Source organism: Giraffa tippelskirchi, chromosome 1 (genome assembly GCF_054371585.1).
Source record: "Giraffa tippelskirchi isolate mGirTip1 chromosome 1, T2T-mGirTip1v1.2.pri, whole genome shotgun sequence".
Lineage (NCBI taxonomy): Eukaryota > Metazoa > Chordata > Mammalia > Artiodactyla > Giraffidae > Giraffa > Giraffa tippelskirchi.
In genome coordinates, this window is record NC_137275.1 from 120,108,969 (window position 1) to 120,127,904 (window position 18,936).

General features: G+C 45.2%; 1 pseudogene across 1 annotated transcript in view; it reads left to right on the forward strand.

Annotated features, from left to right (window-relative positions):
• LOC145515857 (putative ATP-dependent RNA helicase DDX60) overlaps positions 1–18,516 on the forward strand; it is a 33,265-nt pseudogene extending 14,749 nt beyond the window's left edge. Inside the window, exons 8-16 of the transcript XR_014061073.1 lie at positions 123–242; positions 1,276–1,386; positions 6,060–6,172; positions 8,350–8,492; positions 8,591–8,700; positions 13,700–13,804; positions 14,338–14,466; positions 15,457–15,596; positions 17,078–18,516. The product of XR_014061073.1 is annotated as a putative ATP-dependent RNA helicase DDX60 (transcript). The remainder of the gene's footprint in view (positions 1–122; positions 243–1,275; positions 1,387–6,059; positions 6,173–8,349; positions 8,493–8,590; positions 8,701–13,699; positions 13,805–14,337; positions 14,467–15,456; positions 15,597–17,077) is intronic.
• The last annotated feature ends 420 nt before the right edge of the window (positions 18,517–18,936 follow it).

Genomic DNA, 18,936 nt, shown 5'->3' on the forward strand with positions numbered 1-18,936 from the left:
GACTGGTTTGATCTCCTTGCAGTCCAAGGGAGTCTCAAGAGTCTTCTCCAACACCACAGTTCAAAAACAACAATTCTTCATATCTGCCACATGATAAGTGGATCTCTTTCCTTGACAATCAGGCCCTTGTCAATTAAGTGGCAGCAACCATTGGAAATCGTTTTAACAGAAATGTGCCAAATGGGGAAAGTCTGTGTGGTGTTTTCACCTGGGACTATTGCCACGATGCCCTGAACTCTCAGGTAGGAGGCATGCTAACTAATGCATTGGTTGCCAGCGTACACGGTAGCACTCAAGAATCTCTCTCAGTAGAAGTGCGGTACCTCCCCAGCGTCTTGTACAAGTAATATTCTTGAGTTTACAAAAAGCATCATCTGGTTTATAAGTGGATTGAAAATGATCCGAAAAACCCCATGTTATAAAAAGTAAAAGCTCCGATTTCCATTCAGAATAACTGTTTCTTGATCTTTCTCGATGAGAAGGATGCTCGTCATGGTTTCAAATGTTAAATTTATGGATGGACTTAACAGTTTTCCTTTTTACTGAACTCACAGAAAACGGTTAAAGCTAAACAAACATCCTGTCCCAACTTCCATCATTGTTAATTTCTTTTTTTAGATTTTTTTTTGATGTGGACCATTTTTAAAGTCTTTATTGAATTTGTTACAATATTGCTTCTGTTTTATGTTTTGGTTTTTTGGCTGTGAGGCTTGTGGGATCTTAGCTCCCCCACCAGGGATCGAACTCACATCCCCTGCATTGGAAGGTGAAGTCTTAACCACTAGACCACCAGAGAAGTTACCCCATCATTGTTAATTTTTAATAAATGTTTTTCAACCTAAACTGAACCTCGGGGTCAGATTTTGAAGAAATAAATTTGTGACAATTGACTCCTTCTATTGTTAGTACCTTGATTGCTCATAAATAAGAATTTAAACTTCAAATCTGATATTTTACCATTTAGACCTACAAAAATTGCAGTTTCACAGTATTCAGAAAAATACACTGCAGCTGTAGTGAAATGTTCTCTGCAGCAGTATCGTATTCTAGCTATTAGCAGCTCCATTTAGGAGTTTTAACTCTCTCTTTTATATTCTTTGGAGAAGGCAATGGCACCCCACTCCAGTATTCTTGCCTGGAAAATCCCATGGACGGAGGAGCCTGGTAGGCTATAGCCCATGGGGTCGCTAAGAGTCGGACACGACTGAGCGATTTCACTTTCACTTTCACTTTTATATTCTTAGAAACACATCTGTATGTGGCAAGCGCTCAAAGTGTTCTTGTTTGTGGGTGCTCATCACAGTGCCTGCCTGCTTTGAAATTCTGCTGCTGGCTCTGTACCACCAGGTGTGGGTGAAAAGGATCAGATACGTCATATTTGATGAGGTAGGCTTGAGGTTGTTTCTCTGGGCTGATTTCCTGGTTGCATCAGCGCTACACTGAAGATGTTTGCTGCTTCAGGGCTTCGTCGTCTGTGTGGAGTTTCTGTTGGGTGGCAGGGGACACCGGCTTCTCCGTGAACCACACCAGTCTGTCTTTAGGCTCCGTTTTCCTGATCTGGCTCAGGACCGGGTATCTGTGTCTGCGGGCCTCTGGATGGCAGAGGAGCTGTCTGTGGTGACCACGGTTTCAGGGGAGCCGAACTAACCACCAGGACATAGGTTTTCCTGGGCAGAGATTCCAAAATACAATCTTTGATCCCTAAAGCAAAGAATTGGGCCTCTAACAAGGATGTCAGTTACATAAGTTATCTTTTCACTTGTGGTCCCAGCAGGAAACCATACTCAGAACAATTCAAGAGGAGCATTTTCCAAAGGTGTGTGTATAGTCGGGAGCGGGCACTGAGGGGTTAGTGCAGTAATGCCAGGCAAGGAGCCCACCCCTTGGCCTAAGGGGACAAGGCAAAGATGCGGTCCTTGAGGCCCACAGGGAGGTTCTATGCGTGCTGGCCGCTTGGGGAGGGCAGCTGCCTTAGTGAGGGTGGCGGGGGCGGGGGGAGGCAGGCAGGGGGGCACAGCTGGCTCAGGGCAACCCTCCAGAAAGGGAGCTGGTGGCACTAAGACCTCATCCTCATTCCCCTCAGGTCTCTTGCCCAGGCTCTCATTCAGCCAAATCCGATGGACCCAGAGAACCCAGAATCCTTTTGAAGTAGCCTCAGTGGCTCAATTTCCCAGGGCAGAGAGAGCAGGATGGAAAATAGACATTTATAGGGCAAATGAAGGGTGCTGAGAACGTTTTTACAGCAGAGTAAGAGTATTTATTCAGAGAGGCTTACAGCATTATAGAAGAATTCTTCCGCTCTAAGGGGCTTTCAGCTTAAAGGGGAAATGATGATAAGCCTGTGTTTCGCTTAACTTTTCCTGTGTGAACTAGGAGCCACCAAGCAGGCTGTATTTTTGATTTGTTTGAAGCTGACTTCTTGTGTTTATTTCTGCTCAATCTGTATATGCTGCATCTTGAAGGCCTTGAATATTCACATTTGGAAAACATCCAACAGCTTTGTCTTTGCACTCCAGGGCCTTGAACTGTACTCTTGTCTCCAAGCTCTGAAATGGAGTGACACTGGGTACCTCAGCTTCCCCAGCTTCTGTAAGGGTAAAGCTGGAGGTCTTTGGAGACTGATGGTTCTTCTGGCAGAGTCAGGGAAGAGTGCCATGTGCACAGACTGTAAGGCCACCATTCAGCTGTGTTATCTGACTGTGTGTGGTCAGTCCCTCAGTCATGTCCGACTCTTTGCGACTCCATAGACTGTAGCCCGCCAGGTTCCTCTGTCCATGGGATTTCCCAGGCAAGAATACTGGAGTGGGTTGCCACGCCCTCCTCCAGGGGATCTTCCCAGTCCAGGGATCAAACCCCTGTCTCTTGTGTCTCCTGTATTGGCATGTGGATTATTCACCACTGCGCCACCTGGGAAATCAATAATAAATAGAAGTCTCTAGGCAAGAATACTGGAGTCAGTAGCCATTCCCTTTTCCAGGGGATCTTCCTGACTCTGGGATCGAACTCATGTCTCTTGTGCCTCCTACACTGTAGGCAGGTTCTTTACCATCGGAGCCACCAAACCAAATGGGCAAGAGAATTGTAAAAAATTATCTAATAACTGTGATAGTAAGTCATTTCCAGTTGATTGCCAAGTGTCAGTGTAATCTGTTTAAAGGAAACCACTGTGAGATGAAGTATTTCCTGCCATATCATAGACAAGGATGTCACAGCCTTCAGCTATTTTGGCCCTCCAAATGTGAATTTCTGAGCCCTGCGGGTGGCCAGGAAGAACAATGCGTGCTATCTGGCAGCCATGGAGCTGCCACCACTCCCTATGGTGAACAAGGAACTAAGGATGTGAATAATCACATCACAGGGCAGTGGCCCCAGATAGCTGAGATGCATATGAAAGGGATGATTTCAGTGAGCCCAGACTCTTGCATCTTCCCATACACAGAAAAGTGCAATTCCTTAATGAGATATCTCGTCTTCCCTCAGTTCAGTTCCGTTCAGTCATTCAGTCATGTCTGACTCTTTGCAACCCCATGGACTACAGCACGTGTTCCCTGATTAACAATAATCTTTTGATTTTCAGACTACCTGCCCCTTGTTGCAAGCTTCTACATTACCTGACTTCCCACCCTCCCCTCCCCTCCCTGTCTCCTCAGAGCAGTTCTCTCAGGGTCACTTGCGAGGCTGTCTCCCGGGCTTGATGCCCTAAAAATTCCCACCAAATGAAACATAACTCTCACCATGTTTAGTTTTTAACTAAAACCGTGTCCTGTGATGTGATTATTCACATCCTTATTTCCTTGCTCACCATAGGGAGTGGTGGCAGCTCCATGGCTGCCAGATAGCAGGTATTGCTGTTCCTGGGCACTCTCGGGGCTCAGAAATTCACATTTGGAGGGCAAAATTAGAGGAAAACTTATATTTTATAAGTTGACACCACTTTTGACAATCTTCCCTAAATCTAGTTCCATTTGCTTTATCGGGTCAAAGGACGTTCATGCATTCAACATAGAAGCAGTGTCTCCACAATGCCAGGCACTGTGGGTGTGGGAATGCCCAGGTGTGAGCCACAGAATCACTGGGCAAAAGAGATCAGACAGCTGAGCATACGTGTGACTGTGGCAGCCCACTTCCCTGCATATGGTGATGAGAAGGGGCAGCCTGTCTGACTGTGATGATGGCCAGCTGGGGGACAGGTGCAGCCTGAGGACAGCTCTGCAGTGCTGGTGGGAAGAGTCTTCCAGTGGGTGACTCTGAACCGAACTCTACAAGTCCAAAAGGGGGTAAGAGCATTCTAAGCAGAGGGAACAGTGTATGTGGAAGCTCTGGGGTAGGAAATTTGTGTTCAGGTGACAAAGCGAAGTCCGGTGTGTCTGGAGAGAAGGGAGTGCATGAAGGGAGAGAGGCTGGAATGCAGCTGGAGAGTGGCTGGTGAGGGTGGTAACCCCCAACACAATGTTCGCCCTGTTCAGGAGTCTGTATTTTGTTCCACATGTAGTGGGAAGATATTGAGAAAATGTAACTGGGGACGTGGCCTGATTGAGTTCATCCTCGAGACGTGTCTATTGGCTATGATGTGAAGAGTGCAGGGGTGGGCCCAGGGGAGCTGGGAGGTCAGCCAGGAGGATATTGTAGATGACCTGGGGGCCATGAACGTGGAGAAAATGCTTAGATTTGAAAGATATTTTGGAAAGTAAGATACAGAGGAATTATTGATGGATTGGTTATGGGAATTAAAAGAAAGTGTGTGTCAGGATTTTGTGTTGGCTGAATTTGTCAGTGTTTATGTAAACTTGGCATGGTTGGCCAATATGAAACGATGTATGATGATGAGTCAAGCTTCCAGGTCTTATTTGCATCTGCTATTTTTAAATCAACTGGAAAGCTATTTAATTTGTTTAAACTAAACTAAAACAACAAATAAAAGCCATTCACCAATTTCTCCCACACCCACTTCTTGTAACTACATACGTGTTCTCTATATATTTGAGCTTGTTTGTGTGCGTGTGTTTTAAGACTTCACATGTGAAATCATTTTTATGTCTGACTTATTGATTTATTTCACTTAGCATAATGCCCTTGACGTCCTTCCATGATCACAGATGGGAAGATTTCATTCTTTTTTGTAGTTAAATAATATTCCATTCTATGTATACATACTACAGTTTCTTTATCCGTACATCCATCCTTCAGTGAACACTTAGGTGGCTTCCTATCTTGGCTGTTATACATAGTGCTACAATAAACATGGGGGATGCATATATCCTTTTGTTTTCTTTGGATAGACACCCCGAAGTGGAATTGCTGAATATAATTGCAGAATATGGCAGTTCTATTTTTAGTTTATTGAGGAGCCTCTGGTACTGTTCTGAATGGCTGTAACCATCTCACATTCCCTCTAACAGTGTACAAGAGTTCCTGTTTCTCCATACCCTCGCCAACAATATTTTTTTAAATGTGTTTACTTAGTCTCTGAGCAATGGACATTCAGATTGCTTTTTAAAATATTTTTGTTTATTTTATATTTTTATTTTTTGGCTGTGCTGGGTCTTCACTGCTGCATGGGCTCGTCTCTAGCTGAGGCGAGTGGAGGCTTCTCTCTAGTTTTGGTGCACAGGCTTCTCATTGCAGTGGCTTCTCTTGATGTGGAGCGTGGGCTCTGGGGCATGAGGGCTTCATTTGTGGCACATGGGCTCAGTAGTTGCAGCTCCTGGTCTCTAGAGCACAGGCTTAATTGTTGTGGTGTGCAGGCTTAGTTGTACCTCGGCTTCTGGGATCTTCCTGGATCAGGGATTGAACCTGTGTCTCCTGGATTGACAGGTAGAATCTTTACCACTGAGCCATCAGGGAAGCCTCCAGCCAACACATTTTATGTGTGTTCTTTTTGGTGGTGGCTGTTCTGACAGGTGTGAGTGATATCTCATGTGGTTTTGATTTTCATTTCTCAATGATGGGTAAAGTTGAGCATCTTTTCAGGTAACTATTGGCCATCTGTTTGTTTCCTTTGGAAAGACATCTTTCAGACCTCCTGCTCAGTTTTAACAGAGCATTTTTGTCTTTAATAGGTCCACTGTCTTGGTGGGGAAATTGGAGCAGAAATCTGGGAGCATCTCATCATTATCCGCTGCCCCTTCCTGGCTCTTTCCGCTACCATCAGCAACCCGGAGCATTTGACTGAGTAGGCCTGAGCTTCAGTCTAGATAGAATACTTATCTGTTTTGAATGTTTGAATGTCATCTTTTCTATATGTGTTCTGGAAAGCTCCATAACCACCTGATGAATCTCTTACCTTATCTCTGAATATTCAGGGAATACACTCACCCCTCCTGGCAGGTGCTGAGCAAGGCCACACTCTGTAAAGGAAAAAAACCAAGGGTTCCCCCAGCTGGATCTGCAGTTGAGTAGGAAATTTCCCCCGTATCTCAAGAAAGGCTCACCAGAAGTGATTGATTTATTTTTCTTTTTCTTTGTCCTTCTGCAAAGAAATAGAATTAAAATAGTATCATGGCTCCCTGGTGGCTCAGACAGTAAAGAATCTGTCTGCAAGGCAGGAGACCCAGTATCCATCCCTGGGTCAGGAAGATTCCCTGGAGAAAGGATAGGCTACCCACTCCAGTATTCTTGCCTGGAGAATCCCATGGAGAGGAACCTGGTGGGCTAGAGTGCCCGAGTCCAGCTCCGGCGGGTCCAGGGGTTCCTTCAGGAAGGACGGCGTCGGTGATAACGAAATGAGAAGACACAGCGAATCTTAGCGTCTCCAAGTGTCTCCCGACTTTATTGTTTTCAAGACAGCTTTTATATTTTTAGTGATACATAGAAACAAATGTAAAGTATAGAGTCATACCAAATCAGCTTAATGGGTCGGCAGTTTTGACCATTATTGAAACCGTTTGCATCTCTTAGTTACAAAAAGTTTCATTTTGTTTACATCATCTTCTGGCCCGGGGGCCTGCCAACACCCCGTGACTCTCCATTGACAGGGGTCGACCAGCCAGAACACTCCTGCATCAGGCACAGCAGGAAAGAATTCATCAACAGAAAGCCTTAAGGCAAAACCTGTCTTCGGTAATCCATCCCATGCCCGAGCCCAAGGGAAAAGAATGTGGTCCCATAAGGTCATGCTACAGCAAGTTGAAACAATGTAGCGCAAAGGTCAGTTCTTAGCAAAAATCACCAGCTAAATTAACAATTGTCTTATTATTTGTATTAAAGCTAAACTTTTATCTCTAACTATTATGCTTTCATTATATAGGCTAAATACGTTAAGAGCAAAATCATAGTGAGTAAATATAGACTAAGTAACAGTTTCATAAAGCAATATTTCTTATATTTCCTAATAAGCTTTCTTTCCTACGAAGGGTTCTGTGCCCATTGGGGCTTTCTGTGCGGAGGCTCTCAATGCTGTTTTATTGTTAAGGAGCAGTCATGCACATTAGCTCCAAAGGCACAGGCACTCTTGTTAAACAGACTAAAATGCTAGCAAGGGAAGTTTAGATTAAAATACTCTATATCCTAGATGATCTAACAGGGTGCCACCGTTCGGGGGCCGTATCGATCAGGGTTCCAGATTGATCTATTTAGGAAGAGATCAGGAAAGGCCTTTTACCTAAGTCACAGAAAATAAGAAGAGGTTTATTATAGCAAGCATCAGAAAGAGAGATATCATCTTTAAGGTGAGCGCTGAGACAGCCTTCCTTCTGAGAATCCCTGAGGCCTGAGTTACTCTGCTCATCAGGTCTTCTCCTCATGACTCTGTCATGGGTGGGATCTCATGAGCTGGCTACCGGCACTACAGTCTGTGGGGTCGCAAAGAGTCAGACACGTTGATTGAGCAACTAACACACACACATAATGACACAGTCTGCCATGGACCTTGAGACTTCTTATGTTGTCCCAGTTTACAGATGTTTGGAAAGATAGGGGAGCCTTATTAGTTGAAAGCCCCATATCATTTTTCCATTGTGCTAGATCTTTGCCCACTAACAACAATTATAGCAAAGACTCTGATTTGCCAAGTGCCTTTCTAAGTACTTTGCATATGTTGATGTGTCTTAGATGGCCAACAACGCTTATGATTTATTGTTTTAATTGCTGCTGTTAGATAGATTTTCTGACTGCTATTATTATTTCCTTTTAAATATGAAAAACGAGGCACAGAGAGATTTTGTGATTCAACCAAGAGTCTCAGCCCAGGTTAAGGAGGCTGGAATTCAACCTTAGGTCATCTGGCTCCAGGGCCTATTCATTTATGTACAAGTTTTAAGGCACATAACATTTTCTGTATTTTGAAGTACTGGACATTTCAGGAAGTGGTTCCATGTTCTGCATAAGTAATACATAATTAAAATTTTTAAGGTGGCCACAATCTGTAAAACGGTACTGGAAACAAGCAGACAGTATGATTGAATGAAGTATTGCTTCTAAAAGAAATGCCAACTCCCGTGCCAGTTCCCACAAGAACTACTTGCTGATGAAGCAGTCATATAAAGTGAGACTTGGTAGGTTTGACACATTCATAGGAATTTTGTGTCTTCCTTTCAAGTTATCGCATCCTTGTGTGTCCATTCATTGGGAAATTCTTGCTCTTCACTTCCAGCGCTGTATGAAGAGAGATACGATGACTTAGAAAAGTACATATGTTCAGTGAGCAATCATGACATTTCCTGTGACCATTTTCACCTGTGTGCTGCGTTGACAACAGACCATGTGAGTGATACTTCTGCCATGTTTGTTCTGAGCAAAGGCTATTATTTATGTCATAATGCAGAGCTGCCTGGGTGGTACTCATCAGAATTACAGAATCAGTACTTTTAACAGATATTTAATCTGAGTTTTAAAAGCAACAAGAACAACTTCCTAGTTTTTATCTATTCCTTAATGGTGTATGCCTCTGCAAAGCTTAAAAATGACTGAACACTTTAACCTGAAGTTTTTTTGGGTTGATTTTTCTTTATTCTTGGATGTTATCTTTGCCCACTTTCCTTCTTCTCAGCACCCGTGTCCATCCATCCACCTTTTTGGACACTGTCTCTTCTCTTAGTGCAGCTACAACTTTGTGTGGACAGTGTCTCATACACGTGAGAATTTGATCACTGTGAATTAGGTTAGACGAGGAAAAGATGCTTTTCACTGACATAGCAATCACACTGTGATGTTTTGGTAGTAAATCAATAAGGTGGAAGTCTTAAGGAGACCTCATTTGGGGCTCTGGGGTTTGAGTGGGGGAAGATTTCTTAATTTTCTTCGCATTTGTTTTCCTTTTCCATTCTATTCTCAGGATGGCCCATTAAAGCTTTGGTTGCCTCTCAAAGTGATAATTAGGCAACAGTTTTGCTTCCAAGACTGAACAAGTTAAATATACTCTAAACTCTGTTGTCAGATGAAGCCTTCTGGTCTGACAGTTTTTAAGTCACATGCAGTTTTCTTTAGTTACAATAGTTGATGTCCTAGGGAGTAGTTCCAAGTTCTGCCTGAATGACGTATCTATCAGAAACATAACTTAGGTAAATAAAGAGGATAATTCTGATCCTGCTGAGCCTCTGATGGCTTTCTTTTGCAAACAGCCAAAGGCGCAGCTCCTCGGTCAGGCTTCCGAGGTCTTCAAGAACCCAGCCCCAAGTGCTTCTGCTCATCTGCTTGATGGATTTTACTGGACGCCCTCATGGTTTATCTGTAAACTGGAGTGTTTCACCACAGATGCACAGTACCAGTTGTCCAGACCCTGTTCATCTTTGATGGCTCTTCTCATGGGAAATCTCTTCAGAATCCTCTGTGACCTGCTTAGCTGGAGGGAGTCTTCTCTCCACGCACCTGGTCTGTATTTCCTGTCTGACAACAGTCGTGGTTGGCTTGCTGCTGAAGTTCCTTAACAGCTTGTCTTCTTACTGGAGTAATTCCCTGAAGACAGATTTTCTGCCCTTGTGGTTTGTAACTAGCTGGATTGAAATGTTTGTTACATGAATATAGACACCCAGAGGGAGCACATACTTTGGGTTCTAAGGATTTTACGTATCTTGTCTCCTTTAACCTTTGCAACAATAGGATGGACGTCTTACCGATACTCCCGTTTGACAAGCGAGGGAGGTAGGGCAGAGAGAACCTGTACTGCTGAGGAAGGGGTGGGGCTGGGGTGCAGTCTCACATAGATGACTCCAGAGCCTGCAGTTTCATCTCTGTGTTCCGAACAGACTGGTGGACAGATGCGTGAGTGAGGGACTGAGTGAGAATCACGTTATGGCCTTTGGGCTGTGACGCAGTAGCTTCTAAAAGCAATGGAATGAGTTCAGTGCAGTAATTTTCCAATAGGATTTTATTACAGGACTTTCTTTTTTGTGTGGCAATAGCTCTATCTACATCTAAAGAAAACTGAAATGTGGGTGAAATTCCTGTGACCTAACTCATACCCCCAAACTGGAGTAGTGATGATAACCCACACATAGATAACAAGCCTCGTTTCTCTGTGTCCATCTCCTCTTCTCTTCTCTTTCCACCTTGTCACTAGGCATTTCAGTGCAGCATTTACACAGTCCTCTGTTCTGTGTAGATGGTTCAGGGCAGGCTGTCTTTAGGTGGCAGTGAGCACGGGGGTTGGGAGAACTTGGTGAGGTTGGCATCTTGCTCCAAGTGCCTGTCTGCTATCTCAGTGGCTGTTAATGGATGGCTGGGAAGCGGCTCCAGCTACTCTAACCCCATGTGACTCCTGCAAAGGTCATGCTGCTGCATGAGTCTCCTTTTGCAATAGGAACCCAGCTTGGACGGCATTAAATGTGTATGTTGACAGTTGTGTGTGTAGCGTGTGTTCATATGGAGTGTTTCCTAAAGCATCAGTGGCAAAAGGCACGGCAGCCTCCCTGAGCAAGGAGGTGATCCCTGATCTTGTGTAGTAGACCTCAGGTGGACGTGAGGAGGTTGGGTGGTGAGGCAACATGAACAGAAGAGCTGTCCCCATAGGTGTCTGCGCTGTGGCTCTGCTGTCACACGGGGGCTCCAGAAGGAAGGGCTGAGTAGGTTTAGGGCCTGCCTCCATGTGAGGTTCATTTCTGGCACGGGGTGGAGTCCAACTTTGTCACCAGCTATCTGGCCACTCAGGGACAGCTGTCGGGACGGGGGTGTCAGCCCCAGCAAATGTGGGAGGGGCTGCGCATCTTTCTGCTGCCTGTGGAACTGTGTTTCCCGTCACCTGTGGGGTTGCGGACAGTGTGATTTGCCAAAACACCATCATGGTGTGATGCTGCATGTTCATAAATGAAGGAGGGTGTGAGCCTGTGACCTTTTATCTCTCTTCCTTGTCTCCCTGGGCTGGCTCATTAGTTGTCATACAGTGAATGCCAGCGGAATGGAATGGTGTGGCCCAGCTTTTGGCCACGGAGATTGTTAAATTGATTAAAAAATGGAGACCTGTAAGTTGGTCCGGAGAAGGCAATGGCACCCCACTCCAGTACTCTTGCCTGGAAAATCCCATGGACGGAGAAGCCTGGTAGGCTGCAGTCCATGGGGTCGCTAAGAGTCAGACACGACTGAGCGACTTGACTTTCACTTTTCCCTTTCATGCACTGGAGAAGGAAATGGCAACCCACTCCAGTATTCTTGCCTGGAGAATCCCAGGGACGGGGGAGCCTGGTGGGCTGCCGTCTATGGGGTCGCACAGAGTCGGACACGACTGAAGCGACTTAGCAGCAGCAGCAGCAGTAAGTTGGTCGGTCACGTGGACAGTTGAGGCCTTGGGCACATGCTGGGTGTTTTCCTAGGCCTGTGCCACGTGTTGTCTAACTTAGTTCTGATGGCAAAGGCCACTTCTCTTCACGGTGAGAATAAGGGCATGCAAGCTTTTGTAAGAGGCTAAGAGCCCTAAGAAACCAAATGCTTTCTAGTGACCAAACCAGAACAATTCTATCTTAAAAATTATGATAGTTCTTGGATTTATTTTATTTAGGCAAGATATTGTTGTTCAGTCACCTAGTCATGTCCAACTCTTTGAGACCCCATGGACTGCAAGTTGCCGCTTTTACATAGTAATAATAAGAGAACAAGTGCTCACATTTCAAAGTAACATATTCAAATACTATTTGGCAAAAAGCAATTTTTTCTGTTCAGCTAGTTCACTGCTCAGGTTGAGATGCTGAATTGTGGTCCAGGCTCTCACCTACATTCTGTTGATTTTTACCACCTCAGTCAAAGCCTGATTGATTATTTTAATTGAAGTATGTTTGGCATAAAACCTTGTGTAAGTTTATGGGGTGCAGCATGTTGATTTGGTACATTTATTTTGCAGTATGATGGCCACCTGTGTCAAGTCTGAGTCCTCATCCTTTTTTTTTTTTTTTTTTGTGGTGGGACAATTAAGATCTAGTCCCAGCATGTTTAGGGCTCCCCAGGTGGCTCAGTGGTAAAGGACCTTCCTGCCAGTGCAGGTTTGATCCTGAGTCAGGAAGATCCCCTGGAGGAGGAAGTGGCAACCCACTCCAACATTCTTGCCTGGGAAATCTCATGGACAGAGAAGCCTAGTGGGCCACAGTCCATGGGGATGCAAAGAGTCAGATATGACTGAGTGACTGAGCACATATCCATCCTCAGCTTGTTTGGTGTCATAATACAGCTTTGTTGTCTGTAATCACTGTACTGGGCATTAGCTCTTCAGGTCTTACTTATCTCCTAGTTTAAAAAGTCCAAAACCTTGTGCTGAGGTGTTTGTCTTATTTGCTTTTACTGCAGTCTGTTAAGTGGCAATAGAGGTACTTGGATCCTGCGTTGTAGATGAGGAACCATCATTTAGAGGTGGAATTAGAATTAGATTTTCTGATTCAAACTTGACTGTACTTTCCAGCCTAACAATTTTTTTCAGTTGTATTATTTGAAGTGGCTTTTTTTTTAGCCCTGAATTTCCAAACCTGAGTTTCATAAGTTAGTAGCTGTTTATTAAAACACATTCCCTATTGTCAAATAACTGGAGAAATCTGTGTACATAGCCCCTTCTTGAAGACATAACCTTTCCAATGAGAAACCTTGAGGAAGCCTATTCATAAACCAACCCCCTGTACTCCAACCTCTTCTTTTGAAGGAAATCTGCCAGCATTTCAGGGATCATAGTTTCACAGGCAGTGGATTCGTAGCAATAGTGGTTGAATCCAACAGAATTTACTGCAATACAAGCTTTTGGAGAACGGGAATTTTAAATTTATATTTTAAAATATCTGAGGAAAAATGAATGCCATGGATATCCAGAGGGCTTAAAGCAGAACCGAGTCAGTGACCTGAGGAGAAGTTTCCTTGAGTGTTGTGAAGGTGACCTTCAAGTGATCTTAGGACTTGAGAAAGTCAGACTTGCCCCTTTCAGGCTGGTGTTCAAAAGCCAGGAACCATATTCATAATGGAATCAGTTTCACTTCTGGTGCCAGGGTGGAAGCTGTGTGTTCTTATCTGAACTCAGTTCGCAGATCTTTTAGACACCCCCTCATCTCTACCCTTATGGAGAATTGGCCCAGCTGCAAGGTCTAAGGAAGTATAAGAACTTTGTGGTGGCCTTTTGGGTTTTTTCCCTCTCTTAGTAAATCAGGGACACTCTTGGTTAGTACTGTGTTTGCATCAAGCATTTTAGATTAGGGATAGGTGCAGTGTCTGGGTTCATGATAGTGACTCTGAAGCAAAGGATAGAACTTCAGATGAAATAGAAAGAATATTAAATTTTTCAATTTTATTTTAAATGGAGGTTGAAACGTTTGGATTCCCTTCTGATCTTACCCTTTCACCTTGAGAAATGGTCTAGCTTTATGATACCATGTTTGAATTCTGGAAAAGTTGTCTCAGGGCTCAGGTAAACAGTAATTCTGCAATTGTTTTTGAACTGATTATAGTGGATGGTAACTGCCATTCACAGAGATGAGCTATCACCCTTCCTAATCGTCTGATCTTTGAAAATCACCAGTGGATTCTTTACAAAATAAGATTGCTCCTCCCCTGACAGCCTTCCGCCTCACAGTTTGTGTTTTCCTGTAACTGGGCAGAAAGCCCCTCAACTCCTGACCTTGCTTCCTCTTCTGCTTTCTGGGACAGGACCACCCTTCCATCTCCCCCAGTGTGTGCCGGGTCCCGGGTTCTATTCTTGCCTTCCTCTCCTCTCATGCCCCTTCCTTCTCTCTGCCCATCTGTGTTCACCTCCTGGTTGGTTTTGCTGCACACTCTTCTGTAAGGGTTCACCATCCTATTAGGTTTATGCACTAGGAACGATGGGGAGATGGTTCGCCCCGTTTGCAAGATGCTTGTAACTCTGTTCATGAGACATATCGTTGAGAAGCACTTGGATTTTCTTGCATGATTTTACTGGATTTAGTGGCACGCCGTTTCAAGGAGTTGTGTCCAGAGGAATTCATTCATTTTAAGAATAAAATAAGCATTAGGAAGATGGATGCTAGAAAGTATGAAGAGAGCTTAAAGGCAGAATTGACAAGCTAGGTGAAGAATGGCTGTGCCAACGAGGTAATTTGCACACGTGTTTTGAATGAAACATCTCTGTGTTCTTGTGCAGTCATGACTATTGTCTGGACTTTTTAATCTTCAACCTCCATTTTAGGATTTTCAGTTGAGCGTGAAGTCCAGTGGTTCTGAGACAGACCAGAGAGAAAGGACCTTGGTCCTTGACTTGTCCTCTGTCCCCACCCCCAACGTGTGCTCTGAGTTCTGACAGATGCAGGCAGAGGGAGCCCTTTCCATGGACCAGGAGGTGAGGCCCAGACAGTGTGGGACTGGAATTACAGGGATAATAGCTGAGAAGAGCTTTTGACTTCTTTATCTCTTTTTCAGAAAGCTTTTTTTTTTATTTTATGACTTTTGTTTTAATTTGCAGAAACTATTTTTGTGTTAAAACCTTAACCCGGGGTCATATGAGTTGTGCATATTTATTTTAAGTAAGTTGATGATCTTTTTTATTTTGGTGTTTGCTTTGTTGTCATATATTGAAGTTTCTGATTTTGGGGGTGTGACACATGTTAGACTTCTCAGATGAGCTTTTCTCATTATCTTTTAACTTAGATTTTCTCCTCCTGCTGAGAAACATAGTTTTATTTTAATGCACTTATTTTGCCGAGAAAACCCTTCAAAATGTATTTATAAGAGATTTTTACATGATAAAGAGAGAAACTGATTCACCCCATCTGCTGCCACAGTGAAAGTAGCATTGTTTACCAAATAATCCTCTTCCTGACTGATTTGTGTTGTCTTAAAAAGTCGCATGTTAAATTGCACCTGCGTGCATGGTTATTACTTTTTATCTTTTTGTTCTCTAGTGCATTTCTTTAGTTCTTTTGCAATGTTTTACCTTATACTTTCATCTTTATTATTTTTGTTACATACTCTACTAAAGAATCAGAGGCATATAGATTAGATAGTGATGAATATGTTTTATCTAGAAGCAGGCACTCATGTCTTCATTATGCAAAACGTAAAATAATTTTATTTTCCCTGCTGCAGGCCAGAATGGTCCTGGAGAGTCTTCCTCCTCCTTCAGTCTGCCATCGTTTGGTTGTTAGTTCAGAAAACATGACAATCATGTTTCCACATCTCTTTGGAAAGCTCAGGGAAATGGAGAAGTTACCTGCGCTGTTTTTTCTGTGAGTCACTTAATTTGTTTTTTTGTTTGTTTGTTTGTTTTTTATTAGATGCATTCCTTTAAGGATAAGAGTTATACAAACTTGCCTGTTGTAGTGTTCAATACGAGTTTTGGTTCCCTTTTGTTATCAGAGTACATATTTAAAAACTACACCTTTCCAGTTCAACTTTAAATGTTATCACCACAAAAGGAAAAAAAGGTAACTTTGGGAGGTAATGGTTTTGTTAACTAACCTTATTATGGTCATCATTTTGCTATATATGCCTATATCAAATTATCGTGTTTTCTTTACCTTAAATGTGTACAGTGTTATATGTCAATTTTGTCTTAATGAAACTGAAAACAAAAAGCACAGAAAAAAGCAAAGGAGGCACTACAATTCAGAGATTTGACCATCAAGAACTCTCACTTACCTCACTAATCATAATAGTCTCTGGTGAAATAAGTCAAACAGAGAAAGACATATACTCTATGGTCTCACTTATGTGTGAAATCTAAATAGTCATACAAACGAGTGTACATGGGAAACAAATGGTCACACAGACATAGGAAACAAGCTCATGGTTACCAAAGGGAAGAGGGAAGGTGGGGAGGGGCAAACTGGGAGCTTGGGATTAACAGATGCAAACTATTAATACTATGTATTAGATAGCCAACAAGGACCTACTCTACAGCACAGGGAATTATAGTCATGGTCTTGTAATAACCCATAATGGAGCAGAATCTTCAAAAATACTAAATTACTATGTTGTACAACTGAAACTAACATGATATTATAAATCAACTATACTTCAGTAAAAAGTAAAGTCTGGACATAGATATATTTAGCTAATACTAAGGGTCTTTGGGGGCTTCCCAGGAGGCACTAGTGGTAAAGAACCCGCCTGCCAATGCAGGAGACATAAAAGACACGGGTTCCATCCCTGAGTGGGGAAGTCCCCTGGAGGAGGGCATGACAACCCACTCTAGTATTCTTGCCTGGAGAATCCCATGGACAGAGGAGCCTGTCAGGCTGTAGTCCACAGGGTCACAAAGAGTCAAACATGACTGAAGCGACTTGCACAGCACAGCACAGTGAGATGCTTAGTGTTCACTCAGGGGCAAATAGCAAATTAAAATAATGAACAAGGAACTTCCCTGAGGGTCCAGTGGTTAGGACTCTGGGCTTTCACTGCAGGCCGTGCAGGTTCCGTCCCTGGTTCCGGAAGTAAGATCCCACAAACCAGAGAGTCAAATAAATAAAAACAGAATTTAAAAAATTAGGAAAACGGTCAATGATAAACACAGGTATGCTTGACGCTTCTTCCAATTTATAGAGGAAAATGATTTAAAAAGTATGTTTTCCCCTTAATGTTTCTCCCCACTTGTGAATGAGTAGTACCGTGGTCACAGGCGTGCGCGCGCGCACACACACACACACATACACACACACACACAAACACAGTCGTTCCTACTAACGCAGGTGTGTCTCCTGTCCTTCAGAGCCTGTGTTCAAGACACCGGCCTTCCTGCGGAAGCGGACCAAGTGCATGAGCGCCTCTCGACTGTGTCCGAGACGTCCTCCCACGACTCCTTCTACGACTCGCTCTCGGACCTGCTGGAGGACGGCGAGAATGCGGCCTTCTTGCCGGGGCTGTCGGCCTTCCTCAGCCAGGAGGAGATCCACAGGAGTCTGGACCTGGCCCGCAGAGCCATAGCCAGCTCGCAGACGAACGACTGCGCCTGCGAGGAGGTCCCGCGGCGCTGCAGCCCCTCTCCCAGGAGCCGCCGGAAGCCGCCGGCCCCTCTGGAGGCCCGATCGGGCGAGCGTGCGTCCCTAGGGACACCTGGGGACCGCAGGCGGGCACCTGCCGCGCCTCCGCCAGCGGAGCAAGCCGAGCGCATCTCCTCTCCCGCGTCGCGGAGGAAGCCCGGAGTCTCGCCCCTGCTGGCCAGGCCCAGCTACATCCGGAGCCTGCGCAAGGCTGGGAAGTAGGGGGCCAAGGCCCCGGGCGCCAGCGCCAAGCCCAGGGCCACGCGCCCTGGAAGGGCCGGCCCCCAGAGCCCGCTGAAAGACAAGGCGGCCACCCTCATCGAGGAGCTGACCTCCATCTTCCGAGAAGCCGCCAAGCCCAGAATCAGGAGCCCCGACGGGGAGTCTTCGTCTCCGGACAGCGGGTACCTGTCCCCTAAGAACCAGTCGTCAGACCCGAGGAGCGCCTCGGCCAGCCGGAGCCCCACCCGGGACCAACAGGACCTGGAGGCCGGGGCCAGGCCCCCGACGCCCGGGCATCACCCCACCCGGAACCAGCAGGACGTGGAGGCCGGGGCCAGGCGCCTGGCACCTGGGCATCACCTCACGGTGGCCAAGGATGTGGCCCAGCCCAGCCGCAGCCCCTCGTCCCCATCGCCCCCCAGCGCCTGCCACCCCCCAGCTGCTCCCCGGTTCATCCAGAAGCTGCGGAGCCAAGAAGTAGCAGAAGGTAGTCGGGTCTACCTGGAATGCAGAGTCGCTGGGAACCCACCTCCTCCGGTCAGGTAGGACTCTGGTTGCAGAGATGCGATGCTTTGCATGGACTTCCACTTGCACTTTAGTGTGAGAGAAGAGATTTCTGTTACAAGTCAAGGGCTTGGCTCCCCAAGCGCACAGAAGCAAGTACTATGGCCCTGGCTTTTGAGGGAAGGAAAAGCTCCATTGCTAGTTGGACCAGCAGGGAGACAGGAGGCAAGGCTCAAATCCGGTTCTCGATCCAGGGATCAGGGTGCAATTTAAGGTTTTAGGAAATTTCAAGCTTGGAAGCTGCCTTGATGATAGTCCACAGTTAGCACCTCGTGCTGGAGCCGGGTTGTCCTCACTGAGGGGGCTCCTGACTTTGTAAAGCGCAAGTGTGGCAGCTGCTCTATGCTCCTATATCTGCAGACTGAAAATGCTGGGTTTGTGGTCATCCTGAAGATGGCTAGGGAGCAGGGGGGTGGGGGGGCCCATCTTGTACTTGCCCAGCGCTGTCTCCCTACAATAACTGCAGGTTTCCTCAATACACCTATGTAAGGAGCCCTGTCCTTTTAAGCTAGGTGATGTTTTACGTGCTTTTTCGTTGTTCGTTCCTCAGTCTCGAGGGAAGTAGGGGGAGAGGGCCCCTGCTAGCTGCTTCCTGCTGATGAAGGACGTGGGTTTTTATAAGAGGAATGAAATTGTTTTGCACTTACCTATCAATATTTGCGAGTCTCACCTTGAACTCTGAAGTCTCAGGCAATCATCCTGTGAGTCTGGGGGTGGGGGGTGGGGCTCTTTAAATGTACGAGGTGGACAATGAGGACAGAATTTGATGAGTAAGAGGATTAACCCTGAGATACACAGAACT